The sequence below is a fragment of the Chiloscyllium punctatum genome, chromosome 30, assembly GCF_047496795.1.
Source record: "Chiloscyllium punctatum isolate Juve2018m chromosome 30, sChiPun1.3, whole genome shotgun sequence".
In the NCBI taxonomy this organism is placed as follows: domain Eukaryota; kingdom Metazoa; phylum Chordata; class Chondrichthyes; order Orectolobiformes; family Hemiscylliidae; genus Chiloscyllium; species Chiloscyllium punctatum.
The window spans coordinates 53,698,026-53,707,316 of NC_092768.1; the positions used below are offsets into that span (position 1 = coordinate 53,698,026).

At 41.6% G+C, this 9,291-nt stretch overlaps 1 protein-coding gene across 1 annotated transcript in view; it reads left to right on the top strand.

Moving 5' to 3' along the window:
* LOC140455036 (protein phosphatase 1 regulatory subunit 1A-like) overlaps nt 1-4,896 on the top strand; it is a 72,049-nt gene extending 67,153 nt beyond the window's left edge. Inside the window, exon 6 of the mRNA XM_072549708.1 lies at nt 4,595-4,896. The gene's annotated coding sequence lies outside the window, so the exon portion shown is untranslated. The remainder of the gene's footprint in view (nt 1-4,594) is intronic.
* Nucleotides 4,897-9,291: the final 4,395 nt, after the last annotated feature.

The following is a 9,291-nucleotide window of genomic DNA, read 5'->3' on the forward strand; positions in this document are numbered from 1 at the left end:
TTTGTCAATACAAGTTCTGTCCCATCCAAACCCCGAGCACAAAGTGAGTCCCACTCAGTACAGGGGAAGTTAAAATCACCCATACAACAATTTTTACATCTTTCCAACATCCATCTCTATCTTTTCTCCCCTATCTCCCATTGGCTGTTGGGAGACCTGTAGATTACCTGCATCATTCTGATTTCATCTTTCCTATTCCTGAGTTTGACCCATCTTGCCTCACTGCATGAGTTCTCTGAAGTATCCTCCCTGAGTACAGCTGTGAGATACTCCTTTACCTGTAATGCAACTCCCCCACCCCTTTTACATCTTCTTTCACACCTAAAACATCTAAATCCTAGGGCATTGAGCTGCCAGTCCTGTCCCGACTTCAGCCAAGTCTCCAAAATCACAATAATGTCATAGTTCCAAGTACTAACCAAAGCATTAAGTTCACCTATCTCGCCTATTATTCTTCCAGCATTGAAACACATGCATTTCTGCAGTGTTTTCCTGCCTGTTCTTGTTCTCAGTTACATTTGCCTTGGTTTCTGCCTCTTCCTCAATTTCTGCATCTAATGCCCTACTCCCCTGTTCCCATCCCCCTCCACACTAGGTTAAACCCTCCCCAACCACTCTACTAAGTACCCTCCCACAAGGACATCAGTTACGGCCCTGCCCATCTTGTTTGTGCAGGTCCCACCTCCCCCAGAACCAGTCCCAATGCCCAATGAAGCTGAAATCCTCCCCATCACACCATCATTTTAGCCACACATCCATCCTATTTCTCCTGCTGTTTCTACTCTGAATAGTTCATGGCAGTGGTAAGTACTTTTGAGGTCCTACGTTTCAACTCTCTTCCTAGTTCTCGGAGATGTCATGTCATTCAGTTAAGTGAGGACGGCGCCAATAAGCCATCAAATGCCTGCCATGACTAAGTTAATGACATTTCACTTTGGCTTCAGATTGCTCTAAAGTGTGGTGCACAGAAGTGGACACAATATTCCAGTTCCAGTTGGTTTAACAGAAAATGCTTGTCTTTGCACACTATGTCCATTTTTTTCATAATTCCCAATATGCTGCATGATTTGTTAACCATCCTATCTGTGGTATAATGTTTTTGAATGCAGAAATAGTTCCTACTGTTCTTGCACCAGCTTGGGAATTTTCCAGCTGTAGTTTATATTGCTCATGTTGAAATGAATTTGTATATTGTGTACTATGTAAATCTCCATCTTCAATGTGACTGTAGTGAATAATCTCTACCATTCCTAATCTACTCACTCCTATACATTGTTTCATTCTCTGCCAATCCCTCACCATTTACCAGCACTCTGTTGCTGTGCTATGCACTATTCCTGAACCTCAGTTGCTTACTTGACCCTGGGATAGGGAGGGATTTTCTATGAGAAAACAGTTGGATCTCTACTGAATGGAATTTAGAAGGAGGTTACCCTGATTAAAGTATATATGATTTTTAAGGGGTTTCTCAGGGCGTATATTGTGAGCTTGTTTGCCGTTGTGAAAGTGCTTAGAAACAGGGGGGCATAATCTCAGAGCAAGGATTTGCCAATTCGTTTAGATTCCCTCCAGTGTAGAAACAGGCCCTTCAGCCCAACCAGTCCACACTGACCCTCCAAAGAGTATCTCACCCAGACCCATTTCCCTCTGACTAATGCACCTAACACCATGGGTAATTTAGATTAGATTAGATTAGATTCCCGACAGTGTGGAAACAGGCCCTTTGGCCCAACTAGTCCACCAACCCACCAAAGAGTAACCCACCCAGACCCATTCCCCCTATAACGCACCTAACTCGACAGGCAATTTAGCATGACCAATTCACCTAACCTGCACATCTTTGGACTGTGGGAGGAAACCGGAGCACCCAGAGAAAACCCACGCAGACACGGGGAGAATGTGCAAACTCCACACAGACAGTCAACTGGCTTTTGTTGGTAGAGGAATACTGGCTTTTATTGGTAGAGGAATCGAGTTCTGGAGTCCTGAGGTCATGTTGCAGTTGTATAAGAATCTGGTGCGGCCGCATCTGGAGTATTGTGTGCAGTTTTGGTCGCCATACTATAGGAAGGATGTGGAGGCACTGGAACGGGTGCAGAGGAGGTTTACTACGATGTTGCCTGGTATGGTAGGTAGATCGTATGAGGAAAGGCTGAGGCACTTGGGGCTGTTTTCATTGGAGAAAAGAAGGTTTAGGGGTGACTTGATAGAGGTGTACAAGATGATTAGGGGTTTAGATAGGGTTGACCATGAGAACCTTTTTCCACGTATGGAGTCAGCTATTACGAGGGGGCGTAGCTTTAAATTAAGGGGTGGTAGGTATAGGACAGATGTTAGGGGTAGATTCTTTACTCAGCGAGGCGTGAGTTCATGGAATGCCCTGCCAGTAGCAGTGGTGGACTCTCCCTCTTTATGGGCATTTAAGTGGGCATTGGATAGGCATATGGAGGATAGTGGGCTAGTGTAGGTTAGGTGGGCTTTGATCGGCGCAACATCGAGGGCCAAAGGTCCTGTACTGCGCTGTATTCTTCTATGTTCTATGTTCTGTGTTCTAACCGAGGCTGGAATTGAACCCAGGTCCCTGACGCTGTGAGGCAGCAGTTGTGCTAATATAAGACTGGATGGAGAAAAATGTCTTTCAGGACATAGCCAATCTGTGCGGAGTGCTGTAGAAACTGATTCATTAGATATATTCAAGACTGTCTAGTCAGATTTTTTTATTCAGTAAGGGAGATTGAGGTCATGAATAATCAAACCATGAACAATGTGCTTGAATGGTGCAGCAGGTGTGATAAGATAAACAACCTACTTCTGCCTTGTCTCTTTTGGTTTTGTAATTTTACTGCTGTCCGAGTGTTAATAGAACCTCCCTTGTGTGATTTTTGATGGTGGATTGTTGTGCTGTGATGTAGATTGTTTGATCACAGATGCAACAAATATTTTTCATAAAGTCTGAAGTGTGCAGTTATGCTCTTAGAAGGATAAAGAACCTGGTCCCATATTTTAAAGCAAAAGAATTTTTTTTACAGTATTAAAAAAAAAGCAAGAATTAGAAAAACAGAGAGACTTGGGTGTTCAGGTTCATTGTTCTCTGAAGTTGGCAACGCAGGGTAGATTGGTCAAGCAGGCATAGGACTTTCCTTCATTTAGTACAAGAGTTGGCAGGTCATGCTACAGTTGTATAAGACTTTGATTCGGCCCACATTTGGAATACTGCGTACAGTTCTAGTCGCCACATTACCAAAGAATGTGGATACTTTGGAGAGGGTGCAGAGGATGTTCACCAGGATGTTGCCTGGTGTGGAGGGTGCGAGCTATGAAGAGAGGTCAAGTAGATTAGGATTATTTTCATTAGACAGACAGAGGTCATGGGGGGACCTGATTGAGGTCTACAAATGCATGAGTGGTATAGACAAGGTGGATAGCAAGAAGCTTTTTTCCCAGGGTGAAGGACTCAATCATAGGCGTCATGAGTTCAAAATAAGAGGGGACAAGAAGGGAGATTTGCGTGGAAAGTTCTTCACACAGAGGGTGGTGGGTGCCTGGATCATGTTACCAGTAAAGGTGGTAGTGACGGGCACGACAGTGTAATTTAAGATTTGTCTAGAAAGGTGCATGAATGGGCAGGGAGAAGAGGGATACAGACCCTTAGAAAATAGGTGACAGGTTTAGACAGAGGACCTGGATCAGCGCAGAATGGGAGGGCCGAAGGGCCTGTTCCTGTGCTGTAATTTTCTTTGTTCTTTGTAAGATATTTTGTGTCTAATAGGTAGAAGGCAAATTAGTGTGTAAAACCATGTTATTCAAATACATTTCCATTTACATTAAACATGACTAATTAAATAGATTATACTGCCACTCTAGTCAAGTAGATGCTGTAACTGTGTGACAAGAAATATGCAAAACCCTTTTGAACATTCTGCCAGCACATCATTTAACTTCTGGAAATCCAGCTTAATTCATGTTGTGGCCATAAGACACCTCGAGAAATGTTGATTACTGTGAAAAACAAGACACAAAGGAATTGCATGTGATGATTTTCCAATACTAGATGATAATCATATTTAAATTAGCTTGCCAAGAGGCATCATCACCTCTTCACAACCGCCTGAATGTTTACTTTACCTTGTGGTTCTCGGAATTAGCTGTCTTTATTTTTTAACTCCCTTTCAACTCAGTATATTGTTGTTGATTTTTGTTTGGGAAAATGTTGCTAGCAGTCTCATGGCAATAGCAACTCCTTGGATTATCTCTCTACCCCATGATATCCATTGCAACTTTTAACCCCAACTCTTGAGTGAACGCATTTTACCTTCAAATATATGCTCCATTGAAAACAGCCATGGAAAATCCTCCAAACCTCTCTCTTCATTTTTTATTCTTTATTCTGAATTCCTGCAATTCACTGGATATCAGATCAGGACTGGAGAAAATATTCAGTTGCTGCTAGTCTAGACTGCATCTTAGTCGGTTACAGTACGCGATTAGATTTGTCACTTTACAACTCTTCCTCCATTCTTGCTTTCTCTGTGTTGATGTTATGACAGATTGTAATGTTGTGGTAGTTTTATTTTGTATTTTTGTTTGATTTCAGCCTGAACCTTCGACAGAGAATCGGTTTCCTTGAATGAAGGACAGTTTTTTCTCAACTTCCGAATCTTATCAGCATGGCCTTTGTTCCCTATCACCTGACAACTTGATCCATAAATTTCCTGAATGGTGATTCACAGGACAATGCAATCAACAATGTGTATTCGTACTTTACTTTTCACGAGGAGTTATTTCTTTAGTGGAACTACCACCGGATGTGTTGTCCATTTGTCAAGGATAATGTTCTGGGGTCACGTGTTCAAACTAGAAATTTAACTTAAGTAAACCTTGAAGTTACATGAATAAAATGTGAATAAAAATGAATCTCAATAATAATAAATATTACATTCACTTTCTCACGTTCTCAATTGTCAGTCATTAAAGGAAATCTAACATCCATACCAAGTCTGGTCCACACCAAAATCACATCAATTTGGTTCAGATTGAATGAGTTAAATCCTAGGCTGCTGCAGGAGATGAGACAGAAATTTGCAGGGGCCCTGATTCAGAAGTGTTTTTTTTTTAATTCACTTACGGGATGTTGACAGCTGTGGCTAGGTCAGTATTTATTGCCCATCCTTAATTGCCCAGAGGGTGCTTAAGAGTTCGACCACGTTGCTGTGGGTCTGATGTCACATGCAGGCTAGACCAGGTAAGGATGGCACTTTCCTTCTTGAATGGACATTAATGAACCAGAAGAGGTTTACTGACTAATGATAATGGATTCATAGTCATCATTAGATTCTTAAACAAAGATAATTTGTATTGAATTCAAATTCTGTCATTTGCTGTGACAGCATTCAGCCCCATGTCCCCAAAACATTAGTTAGTTCTCTGGATTAACAGTCCAGCAATAATCCAACTAGGCCATCACTCTTCTTCTGATTACTTTCTGGCTATTAGTGAAATGCCAGAGGAGTTGAGGGTAGCTAACTTGGTTTCACCTTTCAAGAATGGTAGCTAGACCAGGGAGCTACAGCGCAGCCAGTCTCATGTCACTGGTCGGAAATCTTACAGAGAAAATTCTGAATTAATTTGAAAAATTAACTCCATTTGGAGGGGCATGATTTGATCAGGGAGAGTCAGCATGGCTTAACCTTAGGAAAATCATGCCAATCAAATCTGATTGAACGTTTTGAGGAAGTGACCAACTATGTAAATAAGACTGGTGCAGATGATATATTTTGTATCGATTTCAGTAAGACCTTTGACAAGTCCTACATGGAAGACAGATAAAGAACATAAAAACACATGGGATCCAGGGTAATTTGACAATTTGGATCCCAAATTGACTTAGTGACAACAGACAGAGGGTGTTGGGTGAAGACTGTGTCCAGTGGTGGACCACAGAGAACAGTGCTGGTTCCCTTTTGTTTGTGATATATACAAATGATTTAGGTGGAAGTATTGGGGAGTGGGATATGATGAGTACGTTTGTGGTTGATATGAAGATTGGCTTGGTGTGAGGAATAAGGTCTTAGGCAGATCAGTGACATTTGTAATTGAACGCTGAGAAGTTTTGAGGTGATGCATTTTGTATGCAATTATAGGATGAGGCTGTACTCAATGATTGTCAGAGCAACTACAAAGCTCATAGGGATCTTGGCTTGATTGGTCCCAGATACCTGAATAACAATAATATTTGCAGCGCATGTTAGTAGAGTAGTTAAGAAGTTAGTAGAGTAATTTATCAGCCATGGCAGTGATTATAAGACCAGAGTGATCATGTTGGAGCTGTACAAAACATTGTTAGGTCACAGCTGGAGTACTGTGTGCAGTTATGATCACCACAGTACAGGAAGAAAGGACATGATTGCACCAGAGGGGATGCAGAGAAGATTCAACAGGACACATTCCCTTGGATAGAACAGTTTAACTGTGACAGTAGACTGGATAAGCTTGGGTTATTGTCGTTAAAGAGAAGGGGCCTAATTGAGGTGTTTTTAAAAAAATTCATTCACAGGACATGGATATTAGATTAGATTCCCTGCAGTGTGCAAACAGGCCCTTCAGCCCAACCAGTCCACACCCACCCTCCGAAGAGTAACCCACCCAGAGCCATTTCCCTCTGAATGATGCGTCTAACACTAAAGGCAATTTAGCATGACCAATTCACCTGACCTGCACATCTTTGGACTGTGGGAGGAAACTGGAGCACCCGGAGGAAATCCACACAGACAGGAGGAGAATGTGGAAACTCTACACAGACAGTCACCCGAGGCTGGAATCAAACCTGGGACCCTGGTGCTGTGAGGCAGCAGTGCTAACCACTGAGCCAACATGCCAACATTTATTGCCCAGAGGGTGGTTAAGAGTCAACCCACATTGCTGTGGGTCTGAAGTCACATGTAGGCCAGACTGGGTAAGAATGGCAGTTTCCTTCCCTAAAGGACATTCCTGAACCAGATGGGTTTTTTTTTCTGACAAGAGACAATGGGTTAATGGTCAGCAGTTCCAGATTTTTATTCAATTCAAATATCACCATCTGCCATGGCAGGTATCAGAGCTGGGTCCATAGAACATTGTCTGGGTCTCTGGATTAACAGTCCAGCAATAATACCACGAGACCATTGCTTAAGATTGTGAAGGGCATTCCATGAAAGGAAATGTCATCTCAGAGTTTGCTATTGGCACAAAGATGAGTGGCAGAGTGAAGAATTAAATGTAAACATAAGATAAGTAAAAAGTACATCACAAATAAAAGACAAATTGCTAAATAGTGAGTGGAGAAACCTATGGCAAGTGGATTTCAGCTCCAAAGATGAGGAGATGTGAGTGAAATAAAGCTGGTTGAGATAATTTATAAATGGTGAAAAGTCTTGGCTAGGACTGTGCCCTGAGTGCAATATTAGTTTGAGACACTCCCTATTTAGAAAGGCCTCAATCTATTGGTGTACAGAGTCACAGAGTCACAGAGTCCTACAGCATGGAGACAGCCTCTTTGGTCCAAACTGGTCCATGCCGACCAAAAGTGTCCATTCACGCTAACCTCCTGCACTTGGCCCATATTCTTCTAATCCATTCCTATCTGTATATTTGTCCAAATGCCTTTTAAATGTTGTTAATGTACCCACCTCAAACCCCTTCCACTAGCAGCTCATTCCATATGTGTACCATATTCTGTGTAAAAAAAGTTGCCCGTCAAGTTCCCTTTTATTCTTTCCCTTCTAACCTTAAACCGATGCCCTCTAGTCCTCTATACAAAAGAGTGCCATACTTGCACCAAAATGTTAAGGGATTCTGAGGCTTTCACTGTGTGGAAAGGTTGCCTAAATTAGCCATTTTCTCCTTAAACTATGCTTTTCAGGTCAAAGGAAAGGATGGAGCCAGTACAGGCTTAATAGTCCGCTTCTGCACCATAATAATTCTGTGATTTCATGTAAATAGTATTTTGGTTGAACTTTCTAGGGTTTATGAACAGATGGGAACCATGAGTTTTGAGCTGACTGAGGAACTTGGGTCAAGGAGGCATTTTCTTCAAACCTTTCACTCAAAAACAATTCTGCATATAAAGGATGCCAGAAGGGTAGAATTCTCTCCTCTGAAGAAAAGCATATTGGTTATCAATTAATGTAAAATCTTAGAACTGATTACATTTTATGAGTTATTAAGGGATACAATGTGAGCACGTTGATAACCTAAGCTATAATACAAAGGTGGAAGAGGCTCAAGAGGTTGAATAGTTTGCTGCTGTTCATGTTTTCCTAAAGTTGTCCAATTGCTCATGCTGAATCTACCTACTCCAGGTTTATTTCTCTCTATGACGAACAGGAGCATAACATTTTTTCCCTACCCTCTAACACCTTTTCCCTATCCAACTGGTGACCATAGTTTCTGCTATCTCCGCCCTTAGTTCTCTAGGTAACCTGGGATGCATGCCTTACAGCACTATTTATATTAGAACTTTCTCTACATCTATTTGTTTTCTCTCCAACCATAATTAGTCATTGTGAAGACTGATGCTAAATATTCAGTACCTAAGCTATGTCCATTAATTCCTGAAACTCATTCCCCATTCAAACTCACTGAGATTAATCCTTCCTTTCCTTATTAGTTCATGAGGTGGATGTCACTGACTTGCTAAGGTGATTATTGCCCATCCAGAAATCCATTGGGATGGTGGTGGTGAGCTGCCTTCTTGAAGGGCTGCAATCGTTAGGATGTAGGTACTCCTGCAGGGCTATTTGGAAAGGAGATAAATGTTACTTTTTTTCTTAAACATCTCTGCTGTAAACCTAAGGGTATTGTGAGAACTCTTTCAAAAATGCTATTCAATCTTATCCCATTTCAATCCCCATAACTGAATGTAGCACTGGCTCATTGGGCTAAAACCATGAACAAAAATGGTTAGGAATTCCTTTCCCTTCTCCCCTTCATGCTTTGACAGTCTCAGTCTGAGTGTGGATTATTGAACTTTTGTGATTATTAGAAATGTATAGTTTGTATCTCTTTCAGTAATTTGACTCTAAAGTAGCTGTCTGGGAAGCACAGAGAGAATCCTATATGGTGATCAACTATCACACTCTGCAATAAGAGAGCTTCTTTATTGGTTCTCATCACTGTATCATTAGACCCTGCTGTGAATTCTCCAACTTTTGTGGATCCATCAGTGAGCCAACTAGAATGTAGGGACAAAGTAGCCTGTGATCAGACAAGCAATAGTTTTCAAAATCACCTCCTTACCTTTTTTGTCTGTCTTTT